This window comes from Salvelinus sp. IW2-2015, linkage group LG1 (genome assembly GCF_002910315.2).
Source record: "Salvelinus sp. IW2-2015 linkage group LG1, ASM291031v2, whole genome shotgun sequence".
NCBI classification, from domain to species: Eukaryota; Metazoa; Chordata; class Actinopteri; order Salmoniformes; family Salmonidae; genus Salvelinus; species Salvelinus sp. IW2-2015.
The window spans coordinates 13,168,207-13,196,045 of NC_036838.1; the positions used below are offsets into that span (position 1 = coordinate 13,168,207).

The 27,839-nt window shown below is 41.4% G+C and overlaps 1 long non-coding RNA gene across 1 annotated transcript; it reads right to left on the minus strand.

The window, feature by feature from the left end:
* LOC111961501 (uncharacterized) lies at positions 1–27,825 on the minus strand. The gene is made up of 6 exons (XR_002877005.3): positions 27,526–27,825; positions 25,177–25,245; positions 21,444–21,564; positions 21,262–21,345; positions 8,477–8,613; positions 1–1,059 (listed from the first exon to the last, which is right to left on the minus strand). It is a non-coding gene; the product is annotated as an uncharacterized lncRNA (long non-coding RNA).
* Between the last annotated feature and the right edge of the window lie 14 nt (positions 27,826–27,839).

Below are 27,839 nucleotides of genomic sequence, written 5' to 3' on the forward strand. Positions count from 1 at the left end.
GCAAATCAGAGCGGTGAGTTATTTATTATATGACAAACAAATGACTGAGGAAAAGGCCAAAAGGCTCAAAAGTCACTACTCCCTCTTCAAGATAATTAGCTTTGAATTGAAATGGACAAATTCACCCACATACTGTATTATATAATATTACAAGTACAGTTAGTATCATAAGTAGGGAAGTGGATGCCTAGTCAGCTGCAAAAGTGAATGCATTCAACCAAAATGTGTCTTTCACATTTAACCCAATCCCTCTGAATCAGAGAGGAGCTGGGGGCTGCCTTAGTCGACATCCACGTCATCCACGTCATCGGTGCCCAAGGAGCGGTTGTTGTTGGGGGTTAACTGGCTTGCTCAACGGTATATTTTTCCACCTTGCCGGCTCGGGGATTTGAACCAGTGACCTTTCAGTTAATTGCCCAACGCTCTTTAACTGCTAGGCTACCTCACCTCTTTAACTGCTAGGCTACCTCACCCCCCTTGAATTCACATTTCGTAGATTTTTTTTGTCATTGATCTACACAAAATACTCCATAATGTCAAAGTGAAAAGAAAATTCCACAAATGTTTACTAATTTATACAAATGAAATATACTAATTTCATAACTACTGAAATAAATTAGTTCAGGAGTAACATTTTGCATAACAAATCAAGTTACATGGACTCACTCTGTGTGAAATAATATGAGTCAACACGATTTTTGAATGACTACCCCTTCCTCTGTCCCCCATACCTTCAACATCTGTTAGGTCCCTCATTCAAATATTGCATTTCAAGCACAATTTCAACTGCAAAGACCAGGAAGCTTTTTGCAAGCCTCATAAAGAAAGGCAGTGATTGGTAGATAAGTCATAATAACAAATCAGACATTGAATATCTATTTAAGCATGGCCAAGTTAATAATATGCTGTGGATGATGTATTAAACCACCCAGACACATCAAAGATACAGTTGTCCTTTGGAATTGAGATGCAGGACAGGAAGGAAACTGCTCAGGTATGTCGCCATGAGGCCTTGGTGAGGATGGATCAACCACATTGTAGTGACTCCACAATAATGACCTAAATGAAAAGACATGCATCAGGCACTAAAGTAACACTGCAAAAACACAGCAAAATTACAATTAAATCCTTTTTGATCCAACTTCGTGACACAATAAAATGTGAAGAAATCCAAGGTGGTTGAATACATACCACTGTATATTGTTTTGCTTAACTATTTCAACCAAGCTGATTCAAACAGACTGTCGGTCTGGCCTAGCACAGGACATAAATATCAAATGAAGCCTTATTTTGGTCTCCACATTACCTATAATGTGTGCAATACTGTGTGTTAACACACATGCTCTCTTTTCCTTTCAAATCAAAACTGGTAATTGCTGAGTAATACCTTACATATTCTTAACATATTTGTGCGGATTTGCTTTATTGATCAATGAGTTAGAATTGTTACCAACTAATTAAAGTAAATGCTAATTTAATCTCGGCAACCAAACCAAAATCTTGCAAAAAGACCAGCTTCTCAATTAGGTTCTGCGGGGAGAGGTATGAGATATGAAACTAGGGCTACTGGTGGTACCGGAGTGTATCCTCTTTGGTAGCTCCACCCACTTTTCTCTGCAGGTCTAATGGGCCAAGTGTCCCCTCCCCTTCCAATATTCAAAATATGCCAGGTAAAATAGTTATTTGTAACACAAAACCAGAACAATTATTCCTTGTTATTCGTTGCATCTCACAGTCCTGGGACAGACAATTGTACTTGAATTACTTTCTTCTGGTCCAGTTGTAGAACAAAATTTCCCAGGGGTACCTTGGTCTTATTTTCAGCTAAGGAAATGACCATGCACCTCCAGTCAGACAAACAACGAGTCAGTTTCCACAGGTACTAGAAACAATAACTAAAGTATCTTTGTGTAATGACAAAAAGGCCGATTTTGTCGCATTACGCCAACAAAAATACCAGAAAGTGAGAATGCACACATCATACCAACTGAGGAAAACACCCTACACACTATGATTTCATAAGGACATATACAGAAAAAGTTACCATTTGGGGAGAACTCTTAATTTACCAGATTTTAAGTTGGTGGTTATACTTTCATTTTCTAGATTTGTTATTTATTTAAATGTATTGAGGTACATATTCCCATTCTAAATCAACTAATATGGCATCTTAATGACTTTAAATAATTTTTACCATTATGATAACATTGTGTCACCAGCATGAGTAGTAACGCCAATGACAGCAACTAACAGCAACGATACATGTTTGGTAAATGAGGATTTTCTGAAATGGAGGCCACAGATGCTCAAATCTAAGGTCATTAACCCTTTAAATTAATAATTTAGCTGACAATGTAATTTCCCTTTAAATTTAATAACACCGAAGTGACACTTAGGATTTAAACCCCAAATTATCAATGGAATCCTCAAAAATTATGTTATGATTAGCTAATCAAATTCTTTAAGGGTCCAATGCAGCCTTTAAAAAAAATAATTTATGGGTAACAATTAAATACCTTACTTTAATTGTTTTTATTAGCAAACAGCCATTTCTCAAGCAAGACTTTTGCTAGGACTGTCTGAGTGTGGAGAAGAAAACGGAAAACTAGCTGTTATTGGCAGAGAGGTTTTGAACTCGCTTTCTTATTGGTCACCAGGCAGGCCAAAACTCCAAATACACTGAGTGTACCAAACATTAAGCATTAAGAACACCCTCCTAACATAGAGATTTTAGATTTGTGTGTATTGTGTGTATTGTTGTGAAATTGTCAGATGTTACTGCACTGTTGGAGCTAGAAACAAGCATTTCGCCACACCCACAATAACATCTGCTAAACCAATAAAATTAGATTTGATTTTAGTTGCACCCCCCTCCCCTTTTTGCTCTCAGAGCAGCCTCAATTCGTCAGGGCATGGAGTCTACAAGGTGTCGAAAGTGTTCCACAGGGATGCTGGCCCATGTTGACACTAATGCTTCCCACAGTTGTATCAAGTTGTCTAGATGTCCTTTGGGTGGTGGACCATTCTCAATACACACGGGAAACTGTTCAACATGAAAAACCCAGCAGCGTTGAAGTTCTTGACACAAACTGGTGTGCCTGGAACTTGCTACCATACCGCGTTCAAAGGCACTTAAATATTTTGTCTTACCCATGACCCTTAAAAATAGCTTAATCCTTCTTTAACCTGTTTCATTCCCTTCATCTAAACTAATTGAAGTGGATTTAACAAGTGAAATCAATAAGAGATCATAACTTTCACCTGGTCTATGCAGTAAGTCATGTAAAGAGCAGGTGTTCTTAATGTTTTGTACAATCAGTGAATATATAAAACATAGGAAAATCTAGTTTTGGACTGCACTGGGTCTTTAATATAGACCCCTCCCACAATAACAGTTTGGCAAAGGAGGGAATGCTCAAGGTCCTTGCATATCTTTGCAATGAGTAATTTTCAAGGCGTTAACATCAATTACATTAAACTTAGGAACACACATTATACTAGTCAAATACAGGTATTTTAATAGCCTTCTTTGTTTTTATTGATCTATATCAGTGGTTCCCAAACTTTTTATAGTTCCATACTCCTTAAAACATTCAACCTCCAGCTGCGTACCCCCTCTAGCACCAGGGTCAGCGCACTCTCAAATGTTGTCACACACACACTATACGATACATTTATTAAACATAAGAATGAGTGAGTTTTTGTCACAACCCGGCTTGTGGGTCCTCTTTAGGACCAGGGCACAAAAAATTATTTAATAATAATCAAGAATTTTGCTCTTTATTTAGCCATCTTACATATAAAACTTTATTTGTTCATCGAAAATTGTGAATAACTCACCACAGGTTAATGAGTGCTTGAAAAGATTCACATACCTCTGCAATGTTGGGTTGTATTGGAGAGAGTCTCAGTCTTAAATCATTTCCCACACACAGTCTGTGCCTGTATTTAGTTTTCATGCTAGTGACGGCCGAGAATCTACTCTCACATAGGTATGTGGTTGCAAAAGGCATCACTGTCTTAACAGTGTGATTTGCCAGGGTAGGATACTCTGAGCGCAGCCCAATCCAGACATCTGGCAGTGGCTTCTGATTAAATTAAATTTTCACAGAACCGCTTGTTGCAATTTCAATGAGGCTCTCTTGTTCAGATATCGGTAAGTGGGCTGGAGGCAGGGCATGAAAGGGATAACGAATCAAGTTGTTTGTGTCATCCGTTTCAGGAAAGTACCTGCGTAGTTGCGCACCCAACTCACTCAGGTGCTTCGCTATATCACATTTGACATTGTCCGTAAGCTTGAGTTCATTTGCACACAAAAAAATCATACAATGATGGAAAGACCTGTGTGTTGTCCTTGTTAATGCAGACAGAGAAGAGCTCCAACTTCTTAATCATAGCCTCAATTCTGTCCCGCACATTGAATATAGTTGCGGAGAGTCTCTGTAATCCTAGATTCAGATCATTCAGGCGAGAAACTCATCATTATGCAAGCGGTCAGACAAGTGAAAATGATGGTCAGTAAAGAAAACTTTCAGCTCATCTCTCAATTCAAAAAAACGTGTCAATAATTTGCTCCTTGATAACCAGCACACTTCTGTATGTTGTAAAAGCGTTACATGGTCGCTGCCCATATCATTGCATAGTGCAGAAAATACACAAGAGTTCAGGGGCCTTGCTTTAACAAAGTTAACCATTTTCACTGTAGTGTCCAAAACGTCTTTCAAGCTGTCAGGCATTCCTTTGGCAGCAAGAGTCTCTCAGTGGATGCTGCAGTGTACCCAAGTGGCGTCGGGAGCAACTGCTTGCACGCGCGTTACCACTCCACTATGTCTCCCTGTCATGGCTTTTGCGCCATCAGTACAGATACCAACACATCTTGACCACCAAAGTCCATTTGATGTCACAAAGCTGTCCAGTACTTTAAAAATATCCTCTCCTGTTGTCCTGGTTTCCAGTGGTTTGCAGAAGAATATGTCTTCCTTAATTGACCCCCCCCATAAAGGTAATGGACATATACCAGGAGCTGTGCCAGGCCCGCCACGTCTGTTGACTCATCCAGTTGTAACGCATAGAATTTACTGGCTTGTATGCGGAGCAGTAAATGTTTCAAAACATCTCCTGCCATGTCACTGATGCGTTGTGAAATAGTGTTGTTTGATGAAGGCATTGTCTGTATAGTTTTTTGGGGCCTTTTCCCCCAGCATTGTCCTAGCCATATCCGTGGCAGCAGGAAGAATTAAGTCCTCCACAATAGTATGGGACTTGCCGGTCCTAGCCACTCGGTAGCTCACTATATAAGACGGTATCTGTTGCTTTTATACATGTCTTACTACTCGAAAGTCATCTTAATTCTCGCTCAAAAAAACGTGGCTTATTTTTCAAATTGGCATGTTTTGTTTCTAAATGTCTGCGCAAGAGTGAAGGTTTCATCAAGTTGTGAGATAGTACTTTTGCACATACAACACACTGTGACTGAGGAAAGGCACTACTCCCAATATAAGTGAACCCAAATCAATGTAGTTCTCATCATATTTGCGCCTCTTCGATGGTCCAACGTCCCTGTCTGTTGTTCGGTGCTTTCCCGGGTAAGGGGGCATTAGCTCTTCGGCTGCATCAGATTCACAACTGTCAGTGTCCATGCTAGCTGGGCTAACAACAAATGTAGAATTACTGATCCTGGCATTGGATGTGCTTGTGGAGGCAGAACAACTTGTGTCGTCAACAGGTGCAGGTGTAGTATTGCTGGTAGTAGCAGTACTACCAGTAGAGCTGGTACTGTATGTGTCTCTATGGACACGGGCCTTACTTTTTTTTAACCATTTGTCAATTTTCGAGCAAACGGAATGAGCAGCAGCTATGTTTGGCTACATTCGGACCGTTAGTGGAATTCCCGCAAGAGAGTAACGGTTAATGTGATAGGATGTTAATTATTTGACTAGGCTACCTGTATTTGACATTGTGTTATTTCGCTGAACACTAGATGGTTTCATTTTATTTTTGGCAGTGAAACGAGGCTACTCAGGCGAGAAAAAATGTGAATCACAGTTTTATTTGGCGTACCCCCGACGGAATTGCGCATATCCGTACCCCAGTTTGCGAATACCTGATCTATATAATACAGTGGAGGCTGCTGGGGGGAGGACGGCTCATAATAATGACTGGAATGGCGCAAATGGAATGGCATCAAAGACATGGAAACCATGTGAAACCATGATATCATTCAGCGGCAGTCAGTGCTGTTTAAGATGTGGGAGGACAATAATGGCCTTATTTCTATTACAGCATATTGGATGACTGTCATTCATATTTCACTCACCCAGTTCAATGTAACAGTGATAGGTTTACTACCACTTTCCCTACACCCATCATGAGATTGCTACAACATAGGTGCACACAGATCGAGAGTAAAATACCGCCTTGCACACTCTTGCCTGCATCTAGCTGATATAGGGTGTAATCATTAAACCAACAGTTGAAAACAAGTTTCCACTGGACAAATTGTTCCGTTTCCTTCCGTTTAAGAAATGTTTTTCAAGAATACACCCCTGATCACGGGTAAACACAGTTCACTTTCATAGCAGCTACGCTGTATTTCTTCTCGCATCTATGCGCTCTCTGCCGCTCACCTTTTTCCTTCTCTTGTGGACTTCAATCCACAACGAATCAGCTGTCTGTGACCAGGCAAAAAAAAACTTTCCAAGCCAAACCATATCATAACCGCTACACAGCCCACATAGTTGTCACCATACTAGCTAAAGTAACGTCATAGTAAACAAAGCTAATAAAACTAACATGCTAGTAAACTGCTACAATCATGCAGTAATGTTAGTGTACAGTCAGTAAACAGTTTAGCACTTACACCGGCAGGTGTACAATACATTTGTAAGACCAAAAGCGTAACTTGACTTGGAAGAGTTCCAGTGTTGTGTTGGATAGTCATAGCCAGCGAGCTTAGCATCCCTCTGTTTGACCCAGGTGTTTGAGTAGGCTGAACTAGCTGGCTGCATTTGCTAGCTAAGTAAGTGAAACTGAAAGTGAAAAAAATGACACTTGCTTCTCCTTCATTTCAGAATAAATTAATTTGTTAAAAACTATTCAACTATTGTTTTTCTCTTTGAGCCAACTACTCAGCATATTTTATGCACTGCAGTTCTAGCTAGCTGTAGCTTATGCTTTCACTACTAGCTTCACTCTGAGCCTTTGATTGGATGGACCACACGTCAGTTCATGCTGCAAGAGTGCTTTCACTACTAGCTTCACTCTGATCCTTTGATTGGATGGACCACACGTCAGTTCATGCTGCAAGAGCTCTGATAGATTGGAGGATGTCCTCGGGAGTTTGTCATAATTACTGTGTAATTCTATGGAAGCGGGTGAGAACCATGAGCCTTTTAGATTTTGTATTGAAGTCAATGTATCCAGAGGAGGACGGAAGCTAGCTGTCCTCCAGCTACACCATGGTGCTACCCTACAGAGTGCTGTTGAGGCTACGGATCTATCATAGTAATTGGTGGTGAATGTTCTCTGTCTTAACAATAGTCATAATGTTAGTCTTCTGTAGCTCAGCTGGTAAAGCATGGCACTTGCAACACCAGGATAGTGGGTTCAATTCCTGAGACCACCCATATGTAAAGAAAAGTATGCATGCACAGCTAAATTGCTTTGGATTAAAGTTTCTGCTAAATGTCATATATTATTTATACCCTAATAGTATATCATCCATTTAGGCAAATATCCTTTGTTTTTATGTAGACAAATATGGATTGTACTGACCATTTCAACATTCCAGACATGGGTCTTTTGGGAAATTTAGGAACACCTAAGGAGGATGCATCAATCCACTGTTTGGCAGTCAGTCCAGATAAAAGAAATACACAAGGGGATATAAGGTGAGACTTCTCCTTTGACTATTTCTTTGGATAGCCTACATTCCCTGTCAAAATGCACTACCCCATAATTCTCGTCTTTCACAACAATTACTGGTACAGAAAAAGTACGTGTTACCAGAAGCGATTGGGGGTTTTCAGGGTACAAATGATGATGATAATGATGATGATGTGGGGGACCTTTGTACTCCTCAGAAGTCATAAGCCATACAGAACCCAGAGCATTTGTCATTGAATGTTGAAGCCTTTCCTGAAACTTTTTGTGTGGCCTATTTTGCGCATGATCTTTAACACTGTGCAGGGAAATCTACTTCTGAGGAGAAGCTATTTCACAGAGGATGTGATGAACAGCTGCCATGACATAAAAGTGTGTCTTTTTTTAGGTTGGCCACGTCTCAGATATTATTTTGTATTTACTTATTTTTATGAAATTCAATTCAAATATCAAATAACAGACAATATAGGACATAATATGCAGTACACAAACACACTTTTATTTTAAGCATCAGTAGGGGTACTAACTGACAATAACATGACAAGTATCAACAAACATCAAACCTGTAAAAGAAAGTAATTTTTCTAATACATACCACAACCCAAATCCACTGCTGAAGGCTTTATTCCCAAGGGTGCATGGCATTCTCTAACCAATTCCATAGGGACACACCACACTCTAGCCATGGCAGTAAGCTGTCAAGTATTCTGTTCCAATCACCTCTTCCCGTCTCTACAAATGAGAACAAACATACTATATTAATGGCAAGACTTGGTCCCTACATTGCATTGGGAAATAACAAAAAATGCACCTCATCATTATTAAGATGGATGAGTATATCTGTTGCCATCAGGAAAGCATGTGTAGGCTATACTAAAGTTGCTGTATGTACATAACCACTGTGATCAGTGTATTTATTTAGTATGCTATCCATATTACTTATCAGTCCAACAACTGGATATAACAGTCTATTGCCCTTTCATTGGGTTTTAATTCAATGGCTAATATTTAGTGTGAAGAGTGCTTTTCAATGCGTGAAAGTGTGATAAGAGTGCAGGAACATCTCGTATTTCATTTGTAGAAGTAAAATACATGAAAACCAAGACTTGCTGGTCATGAAATGTTGTCAGCCGGTGTTTATCAAGCAAATAACTGCCAGTCTCACGGTAATTGATTATTAATTAACATAAAAACGTTTAGCATCTCCTGGCTTCCACGCATAGGCTACAAGCCACTGATGCAAACCTTTGGAACATCACATTTTAAAAAGTCAAAGAAATCAATGTAAAATAGCCTACACCACCACAATCAATCCATTATTTATTTTAGACATGTCTAAAGAAACATGATATGAAGAAAATGTAGTCTATTTCAAAAGAACAGAATAGTATGCTCTGAGTTGTCTTTATGTTAGGCCCTGATATGGCTATGCCATATGGCTGTGGGCTACACTAGTTCATTTAGCAGACACGATTTGCTTAGAATTCCGTGGCATTAATTTTTTATTATTTTATAGTATAAAGAATACAATTGCACATAGCTGAATAAATAGAAAGGATATTTTCTCCAAATGATTTCCAAGGAAGTGCGCACTATTCTGTGTTGAGCGGTTAACAACAAAATAGGTCCTCCTATATGCTTAATTTAGAGTTATTTATGTAACTTTAGTTGTGATACAAACGTTGGGCTTTATGTTTAGATTTTTAATACATTTAAGGCTGCATGATGCGACTCTAATGATGAGAGGCTCCGGACTAGAGGGCGTCGCTGGAGGCTCCGGACTAGAGGGCGTCGCTGGAGGCCTCGTGCCATAACTCCTCACTGGAGGCTTCGTGCCCTGGATCTTCACTGGAGGCTTTGTGCCATGGATCATCACTGGAGGCTTCTTACCATGGATCATCACTGGAGGCTTGCCGTGCCTGTGGGATATCACTGGAGGCTTCGTGCCATGGATCATCACTGGAGGCTTCGTGCATGGATCATCACTGGAGGCTTCTTGCCATGGATCATTCCACTGGAGGCTTCTTTGCCATGGATCATCACTGGAGGCTTCGTGCCATGGATCATCACTGGAGGCTTCGTGCCATGGATCACCACTGGAGGCTTCTTGCCATGGATCATCACTGGAGGCTTCGTGCCATGGATCATCACTGGAGGCTTGGCTCTGGGAGAAGGCACATGACTCACCAGGCTGGGGAGACATGCAGGAGGCCTTGTCCTTGGCCGAGGCACCGGATACACTGGGCCTTGGAGGCGCACTGGAGGTCTCGAGAAAAAAAGCCTGCACAACCCGTCCTGGCTGTATGGTGATTTTGGCCCTGCACCTGCGGGGCGCAGGCACATATGCTGCTCACCTGTCCAGGAGTCCCTTTCACCACGCTGCTTGGTCCTTTGGTGGTGGGTGGTTCTGTAACGACTGTCGTCGGGAGAAAGAGAAGAGGACCAAGGTGCAGCGTGGTAAGTGTCCAAAAAGATTCCAAGATGGCGTAGGAGTCGGACGTGTGTTTGTCTTGTCCCGTGTAAATAGTCCTCGTTTTTTTTCCGTATGCATTTCGTATATATTTTAATTTCACTTTCCATTTAGGAACTGAATATACATTCCGCCTCACCCAATGTGGTACGGATCTGCTATTTCTTTTATACTTTAGAACCGTAACCCAATCAGAAGCTAGCCAGATAACTAGCTACTAGCTAGTAGTCAGTTAGCCACTGCTGCGGTCTTCACCCTTAACTCGGACACCAGCCAGCTTCAGCTCGGGCCAATACCTGCCAGTCTGCAAGCGCGATATCAACCCAGAGCATATAGGACTGCTTTTTCACTACCAATCACCGGATTTTTTTTCTTCTATTCATCCCCGGATTTCAGCCGCAGGCTCTGGACATTTCACCTTGATTTCGCAGCTAGCTAGCTGCAAACCGTGTGTCTATTGGCTTACGTGATCCCGGAGCAAACGTAATTTATTCCGGAGCTAGCTGAGGAGCTCCATCAGCCATTCCTGGGCTACAGTCACCTATCCGGACCCGTTTTTTTGTTTTTTTTTGTTGTTGCTGCAGATACGGAGCCCCACCGGGCCTTCACGACTGACTGCCGACGTATCTGCCCGAGGGAGTTATCCAACTGGCACCCCGTCCCGACGTTACCTGAACGCTCATCTGGGGCCCGCTATCGTTAGCTGTCTTATCGGCTGCTATCTGAATAAGTATATCGGACAATTATTATTATTATTATTATTATTTTTTTTTTTTCTTGGGCCACTATATCTATTTTGCCAATTTGGATTGATCCCCTCTACCACACGGAACCCACTAACCTACCGACGGAAACGCACGAGGTATCTACAATTAGACCTCCATCCTATGCTATCTTGCTAGATAGCCTCTACCCGGCTACTGTCTGGATCGCCGTGACCCCAACCAACCTCTACTCACTGGACCCTTATTGATCACTCGATTAAGCATGCCTCTCCTTAATGTAAATATGCCTTGTCCATTGTTGTTCTGGTTAGTGTTTATTGGCTTATTTCACTGTAGAGACTCTAGCCCTGCTCACTATACCATATCCAACCTCTCAGTTCCACCACCCACATATGCGATGACATCACCTGGTTTCAATGATGTTTCTAGAGACAATATCTCTCTCATCATCACTCAATACCTAGGTTTACCTCCACTGTATTCACATCCTACCATACCTTTGTCTGTACATTATTCCTTTAAGCTATTTTATCGCCCCAGAAACTTCCTTTTACTCTCTGCTCTAGTAGCTCTAGACGACCAATTCTCATAGCTTTTAGCCGTACCCTTATCCTACTCCTCCTCTGTTCCTCTGGGATGTAGAGGTGAATCCAGGCCCTGCAGTACCTAGCTCCACTCCTATTCCCCAGGCGCTCTCTTTTGATGACTTCTGTAACCGTATAGCCTTGGCTTCATGCATGTTAACATTAGAAGCCTCCTCCCTAAGTTTGTTTTGTTCACTGCTTTAGCACCCTCTGCCAACCCGGATGTTTTAGCCGTGTCTGAATCCTGGCTTAGAAAGACCACCAAAAATTCAGACATTTTCATCCCCAATTACAAGATTTTCAGACAAGATAGAACGGCCAAGGGGCGGTGTTGCAATCTACTGCAAAGATTGCCTGCAGAGTTCTGTTTTACTATCCAGGTCTGTTCCCAAAACATTTGAACTTCTACTTTTAAAAATCCACCTCTCTAAAAACAAGTCTCTCACCGTTGCCGCCTGCTATAGACCACCCTCTGCCCCCAGCTGTGCTCTGGACACTATATGTGAACTGATTGCCCCCATCTATCTTCAGAGCTCGTGCTGCTAGGCGACCTAAATTTGAACATGCTCAAACACCCAGCCACCCTACAATCTAAGCTTGATGCCTCAATCTCACACAAATTATCAATGAACCTACAGGTACCACCCCAATTCCGTAAATACGGGTACCCTCATAGATATCATCCTAACAAACTTGCCCTCCAAATACACCTCTGCTGTTTTCAACCAAGATCTCAGCGATCATGCCTCATTGCCTGCATCCGTAATGGTGTCAGCGGTCAAAGACCTCCACTCATCACTGTCAAACGCTCCCTGAAACACTTCAGCGAGCAGGCCTTTCTAATCGACCTGGCCGGGGTATCCTGGAAGGATATTGATCTCATCCCGTCAGTAGAGGATGCCTGACATTTTTTTTAAATGCCTTCCTCACCATCTTGAATAAGCATGCCCCATTCAAGAATTTAGAACCAGGAACAGATATAGCCCTTGGTTCTCTCCTGACCTGACTGCCCTTAACCAACAGAAAAACATCCTATGGCGTTCTGCATTGCATCGAACAGCCCCCGTGATATGCAACTTTTCAGGGAAGCCAGAAACCAATATACACAGGCAGTTAGAACAGCCAAGGCTAGCTTTTTCAAGCAGAAATTTGCTTCCTGCAACACAAATTCAAAAAAGTTCTGGGACACCGTAAAGTCCATGGAGAATAAGAACACCTCCTCCAGCTTCCAACCGCTCTGAAGATAGGAAACACTGTCACCACCGACAAATCCACTATAATTGAGAATTTCATAAGCATTTTTTCTACGGCTGGCCATGCTTTCCACCTGGCTACCCTACCCCGGACAACAGCACTGCCCTCCCCTCTGCTACTCGCCAAGCCTTCCCCATTTCTCTTTTCCCAAATACAGCCAGCTGATGTTCTAAAAGAGCTGCAAAATCTGGCCTTACAAATCAGCCGGGCTAGATAATCTGGACCCTTTCTTTCTAAACTATCTGCTGAAATTGTGGCCACCCTATTACTAGCTCTCCACCTCTCTTTCGTGTCGTCTGAGATTCCCAAAGATTGGAAAGCAGCTGCGGTTATCCCTCTTCAAAGGGGGGGAGCACTCTTGACCCTAACAGCTACAGACCTATATCTATCCTACCCTGCCTTTCTAAGGTCTTCGAAAGCCAAGTCAACAAACAGATTACCGACCATTTCGAATCCCACCATACCTTCTCCCGCTATGCAATCTGGTTTCAGAGCTGGTCATGGGTGCACTCAGCCACGCTCAAGGTCATAAACGATATCTTAACCGCCATCGATAGGAAACAATACTGTGCAGCGTATTCATTGACCTGGCCAAGGCTTTTGACTCTGTCAATCACCACATCTCTCATCGGCAGACTCGACAGCCTTGGTTCCTCTAATGATTGCCTCGCCTGGTTCACCAACTACTTCTCTGATCGAGTTCAGTGTGTCAAATCGGAGGTCTGTTGTCCGGCCTCTGGCAGTCTCTATGGGGGTGCCACAGGGTTCAATTCTTGGACCGACTCTCTTCTCTGTATACATCAATGATGTTGCCTTGCTGCTGGTGATTCTCTGATCCACCTCTACGCAACGACACTATTCTGTATACTTCTGGCCCTTCTTTTGACACTGTGTTAACAACCCTCCAGGCGAGCTTCAATGCCATACAACTCTCCTTCCGTGGCCTCCAATTGCTCTTAAATAAAGTAAAACTAAATGCATGCTCTTCAACCGATCGCTGCCTGCACCTGCCGCCTGTCCAACATCACTACTCTGGACGGCTCTGACTTAGAATATGTGGACAACTACAAATACCTAGGTGTCTGGTTAGCCTGTAAACTCTCCTTCCAGACTCACATCAAACATCTCCAATCCAAAGTCAAATCTAGAATTGGCTTCTATTCCGCACAAAAGCATCCTTTACTCATGCTGCCAAACATACCCCTTGTAAAACTGACCATCCTACCAATCCTCGACTTCGGTGATGTCATTTACAAAATAGCCTCCAAAACCCTACTCAATAAATTGGATGCAGTCTATCACAGTGCCATCCGTTTTGTCACAAAGCCCCATATACTACCCACCACTGCGACCTGTACACTCTCGTTGGCTGGCCCTCGCTTCATACTCGTCGCCAAACCCACTGGTTCCAGGTCATCTACAGACCCTGCTAGGTAAAGTCCCCCTTATCTCAGCTCGCTGGTCACCATAGCAGCACCTACCTGTAGCACGCGCTCCAGCAGGTATATCTCTCTAGTCACCCCCAAAACCAATTCTTCCTTTGGACGCCTCTCCTTCCAGTTCTCTGCTGCCAATGACTGGAACGAACTACAAAAATCTCTGAAACTGGAACACACTTATCTCCCTCACTAGCTTTAAGCACCAGCTGTCAGAGCAGCTCATAGATTACTGCACCTGTACATAGCCCATCTATAATTTAGCCCAAACAACTACCTCTTTACCTACTGTATTTATTTATTTATTTATTTATTTTGCTCCTTTGCACCCCATTATTTCTGTCTCTACCTTTGCGCTTTCTTCCACTGCAAACCAACCATTCCAGTGTTTTTAGTTTTTATTTTACTTGCTGTGTTGTATTCACTTCGCCTCCATGGCCTTTTTATATTTTTAATTTATTTATACATATATTTGTTTGCCTTCACCTCCCTTATCTCACCTCACTTGCTCACATTGTATATAGACTTATTTTTTTCACTGTATTATTGACTATATGTTTGTTTTACTCCATGTGTAACTATGTGTTGTTGTATGTGTCGAACTGCTTTGCTTTATCTTGGCCAGGTCGCAATTGTAAATGAGAACGTGTTCTCAATTTGCCTACCTGGTTAAATAAAGGTTAAATAAATAAAAATAAAAAAATGAATAATTTAATCAAAACTGACCATATTAATAATTTAATCAAAACTGAACACTAAACAAAATAACAACGAGGAAAAAACGAAAACGAAACAGTTCTGCAAGGTGGCATACAGTAAACAGAAAACAACTACCCACAAACACTGGTTGGAACAGGATACCTAAGTATGGCTCCCAATCAGAGACAACGATAGACAGCTGCCTCTGATTGGGAACCACACCAGGCCAAACACATAGAAACACAACAACATAGAAAAAAGAACATAGACTGCCCACCCTAGTCACACCCTGGCCTAACCAAAATAGAGAATAAAAAGCCTCTCTATAGCCAGGGCATGGCATTCTTGACAGTGTCATAAAGTGTATTATTCTTAGTCCAAGTAAGGTGACACAGGATGGTCTTAATGCTTCATGACAGTGTCATAAAGTGTATATTCTACAAGTTTTTAAAAAATGTGATGAAAACACATGACTGTAAAGAATTCATTACAGCAACAATAAAGGATTTAAGAAACAAACCTTCAAACGAAAGGACATTTCTTGGTAGGGAAAAAAACTAACTTGAATAAATTTGGGTTTTGACACACTTTTTGTCGGTGATCAGGCCTACCACTGTTGTATCGTCAGCAAACTTAATGATGGTGTTGGAGTTGCGCATGGCCACACAGTCGTGGGTGAACAGGGAGTGCAGTAGGGGACTAAGCACACACCCCTAACGGGCCCCTGTGTTGAGGATCAGTGTGGCAGATGTGTTGTTGCCTACCCTTACCACCTGGGGGTGGCCCGTCAGGAAGTCCAGGATCCAGTTGCAGAAGGAGGTGTTTCGTCCCAGGGTCCTTAGTGATGAGCTTTGTGGGCATGATAGTGTTGAATGCTGAGCTGTAGTCAATGAACAGCATTCTCACATAGGTGTTCCTTTTGTCCAGGTGGGAAAGGGCTGTGTGGATTGCATTTGAGATTGTGTCATCTGTGGATCTGTTGCGGCGATATGCGAATTGGAGAAGGTCTAGGGTTTCCGGGATGATTGTTTTGATGTGAGCCATGACCAGCTTGTCAAAGCACTTCATGGCTACAGACGTGAGTGCTACGGGTCGGTAGTCATTTGAATATGACCGTGTCATATGACACTGAGTGTCAAGTAAAGTGTTACCGAAATGGTAAAAGATTAGAATACAAACATAGTGTTGATTGGTGACAGAATGCGGTCAGACCAACAGATAATTGGCATGTACATTACTCTTACTCAGTTTCTACATGGGTGAGGATATTGGAAATATAATCAATCTCTATTGGGTGATGTTTTTAACAAGTACAGAGGAATTTATATCTGAATTTTTCCGACATAACATAGGTACAGCAGATCCCCTTATTGTATGGGACACTTTTAAATGTGCCTTTAGAGGCCATGCAAGTCAGCTCTAAAAAGAATTGGGCCAAAATAGTCCAAATTAACAAAGGACAAAAAAGGTCTAACAGAACAGATAGATAGCAATAAAAACTGTACCATAGAGGCTCAGAATAAGTTAGAGGAAAAACAAAAATAAATGAAGGAACTTATTCAAGTTATTGTCACGCCCTGACCTTAGAGAGCCTTTTTATTTCTCTATTTGGTTAGGTCAGGGTGTGATTTGGCTGGGCATTCTAGTTTTTCTATTTCTTTGTTGGCCGGGTATGGTTCCCAATCAGAGGCAGCTGTCTATCGTTGTCTATGATTGGGGATCATACTTTTGCCACCTTTATTTTGTGGGATCTTGTTTTTTGGTTAGTTGCCTGTGTGCACGTCATTAGTTTCACGTTTCGTTTGTGCTTGATTGTTTTGTTTGGTGAGTTTCGATTAATTAAAAGATGTGGAACTCTACGCACGCTGCGCCTTGGTCCATTCATTTCGACGAGCGTGACAGTTATACAAATAAAGCAAACTCGATGAGAACATAGAAATGCAACCAAAAATAGTCACCCATAATTCATCCAATTATATGTTTTCGTTTCAGTCTCCTACATCTCCTCTAACCGAAGCTAATTGATTGGAATTCTTTTCTGTTAACAATAGGGGGGCGCCATTTCGACTTTGTAAAAATTTGTTCCCAAATTAAACTGCCTCGTACTCAATTCTTGCTCGTACAATATGCATATTATTATTACTATTGGATAGAAAACACTCTCTAGTTTCTAAAACCGTTTGAATTATATCTGTGAGTAAAACAGAACTCAAGTTGCAGCTAACTTCCTGTCAGGAAGTGAGAAATCTGAAATCGATGCTCTGTTCCAGGGTCAGTTTATTAAATTGCTAATTTATTAAGCTAATATAATGCTAAATTGTGTTTTCGCTGTAAAACACTTAAAGAATCTGAAATTTTGGCTGGATTCACAAGATCTTTGTCTTTCATTTGCTGTACGCTGTGTATTTTTCATAAATGTTTTATGATGAGTATTTAGGTAATTCACGTTGCTCTCTGTAGTTATTCTAGTTGCTTTGGTGAGAGTTGTGATGGTGGCTGCAATGTAAAACTATGATTTATACCTGAAATATGCACATTTTTCGAACAAAACATATACTATACGATAAATATGTTATCAGACTGTCATCTGATGAAGTTGTTTCTTGGTTAGTGACTATTTATATCTTTATTTGGTCGAATTTGTGATAGCTACCTATGCAGGAAAAAAATGGTGGGAAACAAAAGTTGTGTCTTTTGCTATGGTGGTTAGCTAATAGAAATACATATTGTGTCTTCCCTGTAAAACATTTTAAAAATCAGAAATGATGGCTGGATTCACAAGATGTGTATCTTTCATTTGGTGTCTTGGACTTGTGATTTCATGAACATTTTATTATATGATATCCCTGTGGCTTTAGGCTAGGCTATGCTAGTCAGCTTTTTTGATGGGGGGGATCCCGGATCCGGGTTTGTGACTCGTTAGAGGTTAATAATGTAAAATGAACAGCTGTACAGAAAGACTCATGTGAAGGTGAAATTACAAAGGAGGAACTTCTTGATGCAATTAAAGCCTTTAAGTCCAGGAAAACCCCAGGGCTGGATGGCATACCAGTTGAGGTATACCAAACCTTTTTTGATATACTCAGAGGACCGTTATTAGCATGTTTTAACCACTCCTATGTAAATGGTAGATTATCAGATACTCAACAAGAAGGTCTGATTTCATTATTACTGAAACAGGATACAAGTGAGAAATATAAAGATTCAGTCCATTTAATAAATTGGAGGCACCTTACACAGTGTTGCAATGAAAAAATTATAGAAAAATGAATAGCGCATAGAATTAAAAAGGTATTGTCGGGCATTATTAATTCTAATCAGACAGGGTTTTACATGGAGATAATATAAGGCAAGTACTGGAAACAATGGAACAGCATGAAAAATCTGGGAAACAAGGCCTGCTATTCATAGCTGACTTTGAAAAGGCTTTTGATAAAGTGTAAAGGGAATTTTAATGTTTGCGCTTTTCTTATAACTAATGTCTGTGTTCTGTTTATGCGCTGTTCTAATAACCAATTTCTGTGTTCATACAAGTGACTGATTTAATGAATCCTTACTTATCAGTAGCTGCAATTTGGCAGTACGCCCAGACCTTGTTTTGAGAACGAACGAAAGATATCAGTTTCAAGGTCTGTTTAGAGAGAAGAAGCCTCGTGATGTATTGGTTTGTCACATGTTATGAACCAGTATTGGTCGGTCACATCAATGAAACAAGATGGTATTGATTAATTAATTATGCTAAATCATGCAAATATAAATTGTCTGTGTATCGCCGTATATAAGACAACTGCTGGGACTGCCCAGGGGGAGGTCCTGATTGACATGTGTACTATGGTGCTTTGAATAGGTTGGGACCTCTCCAGAGCACTGACAAATAAACAATGATTCCTTTAAGATTGACTTGTGTCCCTGCACAAGAATATCCATGACAAAAGTACGACTGGAGTTTATATATTTTGGGGAATCTCTTATAAATTGGTTAAAATAATGTATAGAAACCCTAGGTGTAAAATAGTAAATAATGGCTACTTCTCAGAAAGTTTTAAACTGTCAAGAGGAGTAAAACAAGGTTGTCCACTATCGGCATATCTATTTATTATGGCCATCGAAATGTTAGCTATTAAAATCAGATCCAACAATAATGTCAAGGGATTAGAAATACAGGCCTTAAAAACAAAGGTGACATTGTATGCTGATGATTCAGGTTTTCTTTTAAATCCACAACTTGGGTCCCTTCACAGCCTCATAGAGGATCTAGCAAATTTTTGTAACCTCTCTGGATTACAACCAAATTATTACAAGTGTACTACATTACATATTGGATCACACAAAAATGGTCTGATGGGGATGTTTATATACTCGGTATACAGCGTACTGCAGCACAGCTTGTGTGGTGCCGCAGAATTCTATGGCACTTTATTTAAGTGCCAACCACTGGTACCATTAATGCTAGTTAGTGCTAGTTTGACCACCAGAGGGCATCTTTGAGAAGCATTTGATAGCCTTCAATAGTGGCTGTACTAGAGAATTTAAAACATTTTTTTGCAAGAACATAGTATATGGGATTGATTTTAAGAAATGTTGCTTAATTAAGTTGCTTAATATTATGGTGTTTCTATTTCAAGAAAAACATGGTGCTGTACAACATGGCAGTTGGGAGTAGGCTACAGTGCTGGGCAATTTAGCTAAAGAATTCCTGTGTCGCGCGGGCACGCGGGAGACCGGGGTTGAATTCGCCAATGGGGAGGAAGGAGTAGGCTGTCCTTGTAAATAAGAATTTGTTCTTAATTGATTCCATACGTGTTATTTCATAGTAGTGATGTATTCACTATTCTGCAATGTAGAACATAGTAAACATTTTTTTAAACCCTGGAATGAGTAGGCGTGTCCAAACTTTTGACTGGTACTTGCTTAATTAATTTGATTCATATTATGGTGTTTCTACTCCAATAAAAACGAAAAACCCTCTGTGTTTCTGTTAGGATGGAACGGAAAATATGGCGCTGTACAACGTGACGGTCGGGAGTAGGCTACAGTGCTGGGCTATTTAGCTAAATAATGCCAGTTTCGTGCGCTGCGGCCAGTCGTGTATAGTCGTAACATAAATTTTGGTTACCTTATTTGACCGTTTCTGCTGTTTTTGAGACACAGGCGATCCCTCCTTGGGGCACTACTTGATTGAGTAAATAAAACAATCACAATACATTTACATTTACATTTAAGTCATTTAGCAGACGCTCTTATCCAGAGCGACTTACAAATTGGTGCATTCACCTTATGATATCCAGTGGAACAACCATTTACAATAGTGCATCTAACTCTTTTAAGGGGGGGGGGGGTTAGAAGGATTACTTTATCCTATCCTAGGTATTCCTTAAAGAGGTGGGGTTTCAGGTGTCTCCGGAAGGTGTGATTGACTCCGCTGACCTGGCGTCGTGAGGGAGTTTGTTCCACCATTGGGGTGCCAGAGCAGCGAACAGTTTTGACTGGGCTGAGCGGCAACTGTACTTCCTCAGAGGTAGGGAGGCGAGCAGGCCAGAGGTGGATGAACGCAGTGCCCTTGTTTGGGTGTAGGGCCTGATCAGAGCCTGAAGGTACGGAGGTGCCGTTCCCCTCACAGCTCCGTAGGCAAGCACCATYGTCTTGTAGCGGATGCGAGCTTCAACTGGAAGCCAATCATACAACTAAATAGACTGAATGACTGTAGATTCAATCAGATCAAGCGTTAACCGGCGATTGCCGACACCCGCATAGCTGATGTTTTGGTGGTGTCTGAGGTGTAACTGTGTTGGATCTGTCAAATCGGTAAGCAGCAGCTCTTGATCATTGTCACAAAACTACACCCGTCCTACTCGCGTTACAAGTTCAGAACGAGAAAGTGTAGGTTATATAGAAATAATGACGCTCAAATTCAAAATCATTAAACTAAATAATGAGGATTTCTATCAGCCTACTCGAGGTGTAGATTACATCTCAAATTCCAGTGTTCTAACTTGTAAACAGGGCTGCATGAGATTTCTGTTAAAACGACTCAGTTTCTTCCAATGGCAATGTCCGCTTTAGGTGTAATGCCAGGAGCCACTTGTGAATTTGACAGCTCTAACACAGTTCCACCTCAGACACCGCCAAAACAACCGCTATGTGGATGTTGGCTAAAGCAGATGTGATTGAATAGAGCCCCAAGTGAGGGAGAGTGTGCATGTGATAATTACCTGTATCACCTGTCGTGGCCGGTGTATCAGATGCAGACGACTGCAGCTGTGAAGACTGTGGTTGAGCTAATAGGGGTGTCAGATCTAAAAGAGAGAGGAACAATATTCTTAAGTTAAAATAATTATACAACAAAACAGAGTGAATGATTGGGTGAGTGTGTGTACGTGTGTTTGATAAATACCTGGACCACATCACACCGCTTTAGGTCTACAAGCCTCTGGAAGTTCCAACGTGCCACTCCAGGCCTGGAACAGCTTGGTGGAAAGACGGTTACCTGTCACCCACCGAGCAGGTTGGCAGATCTGAAAAATAGGCACAATATAATTTTAATGACAAAGCCTTGATTGACTACACAATAACCTAAACAGAACAAACTATGGGAGGCGCCACAGTAGTACATAGAGCCATGACTACATGGAACTCTATTCCACACCAAGTAACTCATGCAAGCAGTTAAATTAAATAAAAAATATATATAAAAATACACCTTATGGAACAGCGGGGACTGTGAAGAGACACATGCATACAAACGATAACATATGCACTGTACACACACGTACACAAGGATTTTGTGCTGTAGATATGTGGTAGTAGAGTAGTGGCCTGAGGGCACACACTTAATGTGTTGTGAATGTATTGTAATGTTTTTAAAATTGTATAACTGCCTTAATTTGGCTGGACCCGAAGAAGAGTAACTGCTGTCTTGGCAGCAGCTAATGGGGATCCATAATAAATACAATACAACAAATGAATTAAGTTTGTGTGTGTGTATCTGGCAACCCACGCAGCAGACTTCATTTTCCCAACTGCTCATTGTACTTGCCCTTGCAATCTGATGTGTGTGTGTTCTGTGTTATTATGACTTAGAAGTGTCAAGCTGACCACATCCTTGTAGTAGGCCATTCAGTGATTAGCTTGGGAAAAATGACTATCAACAGTGTACAGTAAAAAGGATATCAAATATTCAGATCTGGATTGACAACTAGGCTAAATCATGTGAAGTTACAAACCTCTAGGGCTTAATCTACACTCAAGTTAAATAAAGGATGCAGGACATGAGCTCTAGGACCATGCCTCAGGACTACCTGGCCTGACAACTCCTGGCTGTCCCTGTCTCCAGTCCACCTAGTCGTGCTGCTGTCTCTGCTGTTTCTGTCTGCAGCTATGGAACCCTGACCTGCTCAAGGCTCACCGGAGGTACTAACTTGTCCCAGACCCGCTGTTTGATCCTGTCTTTCTCTACCGGACCTACTGTCTCAACTAGAGGTCGACCGATTAATCGGAATGGCCGATTAATTAGGGCCGATTTCAAGTTTTCATAACAATTGGAAATCAGTAATTTTGGACGCTGATTTAAAAAATATATTTTTACACCTTTATTTAACTAGGCAAGTCAGTTAAGAACACATTCTTATTTTCAATGACGGCCTAGGAACGGTGGGTTAACTGCCTTGTTCAGGGGCAGAATGACAGATTTTTACCTTGTCAGCTCAGGGATTCAATCTTGCAACCTTACGGTTAACTAGTCCAACGCTCTCACCACCTGCCTCACGAGGAGCCTGCCTGTTACGCGAATGCAGTAAGAAGCCAAGGTAAGTTGCTAGCTAGCATTAAACTTATCTTATAAAAAACAATCAATCATAATCACTAGTTATAACTACACATGGTTGATGATATTACTAGTTTATCTAGCGTGTCCTGTGTTGCATATAATCGATGCAGTGCGCATTCACGAAAAAGGACTGTCGTTGCTCCAACGTGTACTTAACCATAAACATCAATGACTTTCTTAAAATCAATACACAGAAGTATATATTTTTAAACCTGCATATTTAGCTAAAAGAAATCCAGGTTAGCAGGCAATATTAACCAGGTGAAATTGTGTCACTTCTTTTGTGTTCATTGCACGCAGAGTCAGGGTATATGCAACAGTTTGGGCCGCCTGGCTCATTGCGAACTAATTTGCCAGAATTTTATGTAATTATGACATAACATTGAAGGTTGTGCAATGTAACAGGAATATTTAGACTTAAGGATGCCACCCGTTAGATAAAATACGGAACGGTTCCGTATTTCACTGAAAGAATAAACGTTTTGTTTTCGAAATGATAGTTTCCAGATTCAACCATATTAATGACCTAAGGCTCGTATTTCTGTGTTATTATGTTATAATTAAGTCTATGATTTGATAGAGCAGTCTGATTGAGCGATGGTAGGCACCAGCAGGCTCGTAAGCATTCATTCAAACAGCACTTTCCTGCGTTTTGCCAGCAGCTCTTCGCAATGCTTCAAGCATTGCGCTGTTTATGACTTCAAGCCTATCAACTCCCGAGATTAGGCTGGTGTAACCGATGTGAAATGGCTAGCTAGTTAGCGGGGTGCCCGCTAATAGCGTTTCAAACGTCACTCGCTCTGAGACCTGGAGTAGTTGTTCCCCTTGCTCTGCATGGGTAACGCTGCTTCGAGGGTGGCTGTTGTCGATGTGTTCCTGGTTCGAGCCCAGGCAGCGGCGAGGAGAGGGATGGAAGCTACACAGTTACACTGGCAATACTAAAGTGCCTATAAGAACATCCAATAGTCAAAGGTATATGAAATACAAATCGTATAGAGAGAAATAGTCCTATAATAACTACAACCTAAAACTTCTTACCTGGGAATATTGAAGACTCATGTTAAAAGGAACCACCAGCTTTCATATGTTCTGAGCAAGGAACTTAAACGTTAGCTTTCTTACATGGCATATATTGCACTTTTACTTTCTTCTCCAACACTTTGTTTTTGCATTATTTAAACGAAATTGAATGTTTCATTATTTATTTGAGGCTAAATTGATTTTATTGATGTATTATATTAAGTTAAAATAAGTGTTCATTCAGTATTGTTGTAATTGTCATTATTACAAAAAGTTATACAAAAAAAAAATATATATATTTTTTAAATCCCCCCAAAAAATCCCCCCCCAAAAATTATCGAATCGGCCGATTAATCGGTATCGGCTTTTTTGGGTCTTCCAATAACCGGTATCGGCGTTGAAAAATCATAATCGGTCGACCTCTAGTCTCAACCTCTAAATGCTCAGCTATGAAGAGCCAACTGGCATTTACTCCTGAGGTGCTGAACTGTTGCACCCTCTATAACCCTCTATTATTTGACCCTGCTGGTCATCTATGAACGTTTAAACGTCTTGAAGAATAATCTGGCTAAATGGCTGTACTCTTATATAATCTCCACCAGCACAGCCAGAATAGGACTGGCCACCCATCAGAGACTGGTTCCTCTAGGTTTCTTCCTAGGTTCCTGCCTTTCTTGTCACACCCTGATCTGTTTCACCTGTCCTTGTAATTGTCTCCACCCCCTCCAGGTGTCGCTTATTTTCCCTGATGTATTTATCCCTGTGTTTCCTGTCTCTCTGTGCCAGTTCGTCTTGTATGTCTTTCAAGTCAACCAGCGTGATTTCCCGTACTCCTGCTTCTATTCTCTTTTTGCTATCCCTCCCGGTTTTGACTCTTGCCTGTTTTCTGGACTCCGTACCCGCCTACCTGGCCATTCTACCTGCCACTCTGTACCTCCTGGACTCTGAACTGGTTTTGACCTTTTGCCTGTCCACGACCACTCTTGCCTACCCCTTTTGGATTGATCAATAAACATCAAAGACTCAAAACATCTGCCTCCCGTGTCTGCATCTGGGTCTCGCCTTGTGCCCTTATATTTCTAGGGAGTTTTTCCTAGCCACTGTGCTTCTACGTCTGCATTGCTTGCTCTTTGGGGTTATAGGCTGGGTATCTGTATAAGCACTTTGTGACAACTGCTGATGTAAAAGGGGCTTTATAAAATACATTTGATAGATTGCTTGTATATGCTTCTATTCATGTCAGTAACTCTAAATATGACATTTCCTCAATAGGAAGTTGTACCTTAAGCCAACACTTTTTCCTGGTCTTTCCAGCTGGGGACAGGGGGCTTCAAGTTTGGGAATGGAGGTCCTAGAGAATTGGAATATTAACAATAATTAGTATCCACTTTTATGAATGAAATTCAATATGGGTTAGCTGTGTATCTCATCTGATTGAGAATTACTGATGATATGCCGTATGTCTATTTCTTTTGAAAATCTGCCACTAAACCACACAATTTGCTAATTTGTAATTACTCGCTACTATGGCCTATTTATTGCCTTACCTCCTTACTCCATTTGCACACACTGTATATAGATCTTTCTATTATTATTGACTGTACAGTCGTGGCCAAAAGTTCAGAGAATGACACAAATATACATTTTCACAAAGTCTGCTGCCTCAGTTTGTATGATGGCAATTTGCATATACTCCAGAATGTTATGAAGAGTGATCAGATGAATTGCATGGCAAAAAGTCCCTTTTTGCCATGCAAATGAACTGAATCCCCCAAAAACATTTCCACTGCATTTCAGCCCTGCCACAAAAGGACCAGCTGACATCATGTCAGTGATTCTCTCGTAAACACAGGTGTGAGTATTGACGAGAACAAAGTTGGAGATCACTCTGTCATGCTGATCGAGTTCGAATAACAGACTGGAAGCTTCAAAAGGAGGGTGGTGCTTGGAATCACTGTTCTTCCTCTGTCAATCATGGTTACCTGCAAGGAAACACGTGCCGTCATCATTGCTTTGCACAAAAAGGGCTTCACAGGCAAGGATATTGCTGCCAGTAAGATTGCACTTAAATCAACCATTTATCGGATCATCAAGAACTTCAAGGAGAACGGTTCAATTGTTGTGAGGAAGGCTTCAGGGTGCCCAAGAAAGTCCAGCAAGCGCCAGGACCGTCTCCTAAAGTTGATTCAGCGGCGGGATCGGGGCACCACAAGTACAGAGCTTGCTCAGGAATGGCAGCAGGCAGGTGTGAGTGCATCTGCACGCACAGTGAGGCGAAGACTTTTGGAGGATGGCCTGGTGTCAAGAAGGGCAGCAAAGAAGCCACGTCTCTCCAGGAAAAACATCAGGGACAGACTGATATTCTGCAAAAGGTACAGGGATTGGACTGCTGAGGACTGGGGTAAAGTCATTTTCTCTGATGAATCCCCTTTCTCATTGTTTTGGGCATCCGGAAAAAAGCTTGTCCGGAGAAGACAAGGTGAGCGCTACAATCAGTCCTGTGTCATGCCAACAGTAAAGCATCCTGAGACCATTCATGTGTGGGGTTGCTTCTCAGCCAAGGGAGTGGGCTCACTCACAATTTTGCCTAAGAACACAGCCATGAATAAAGAATGGTACCAACTTCTCCCAACCATCCAGGAAAAGTTTGGTGACAAACAATGCCTTTTACAGCATGATGGAGCACCTTGCCATAAAGGCAAAAGTGATAACTAAGTGGCTCGGGGAACAAAATATCGATATTTTGGGTCCATGGCCAGGAAACTCCCCAGACCTTAATCCCATTAAGAACTTGTGATCAATCCTCAAGAGGCGGGTGGACAAACAAAAACCCACAAATTCTGACAAACTCCAAGCATTGATTATGCAAGAATGGGCTGCCATCAGTCAGGATGTGGTCCAGAAGTTAATTGACAGCATGCCAGGGCGGATTGCAGAGGTCTTGAAAAACACTGCAAATATTGACTCTTTGCATCAACTTCAAGTAATTGTCAATAAAAGCCTGACACTTATGAAATGCTTGTAATTATACTTCAGTATTCCATAGTAACATCTGACAAAAATATCTAAAGACACTGGAGCAGCAAACTTTGTGAAAATTAATATTTGTGTCATCCTCAAAACTTTTGGCCACGACTGTACTTTTGTTTATCCCATGTGTAACTATGTGTTGTTTTTTGTCACACTGCTTTGTTTTATCTTGGCCAGGTCGCAGTTGTAAATGAGAACTAGTTCTCAACCGGCCTACCTGGTGAAATAAATAAAATAAAAATTATATCTAGTGAGAGTGCACACAACCATTAGCTTATTTTACCAAGTCAACAATGACATTTTGTCAAGGGACCCAACGTATACCAACGGCGCTACCCTACTGCACCCCATATCAACCAACATGCCAACTAGTAGTGACATGGCTATATTGTTGTCATTCAGTAATACTGTAACGTTGCTGTAGCCTACTGTACATCACATTATTATCCACCTAGCTAGCTAGTAATAACTTAGCTAGCTCCAAAGAAACAACCAGTGAATGACAACAGGCTTTTTAACAAAAATATCTATCTATCTAGTATGATTGCATGTAAAACAACTTTACAGATGATTACAAAGTTTGAAAGCAAAGTTGACTTACCAGTATGCTGCTCTATCGGGAACTAGAGTGAGGCATCCAGATATGAGGTTAGCTGGCTAGCATCGCCAGCATGTTAGATATGAAAGTATCTATCCAGCAACAACGTCGAGGTCAAAAACGAAAGAAACTGTTAAGCCATGCGGACTTCGTAAGATAAGTCAAATCGGACTGAAATAATTAACAGGCTGAACTACATTTCTATGACTAACTAGCTAACTTTAGCTTGCCAGCTCAGTGACCGGTGATGCACCTATTCCTGTTTACACAGGGTGAATCCCTCCCCCTCCCATGTCCTGCATGGAGTAGCGCCACTG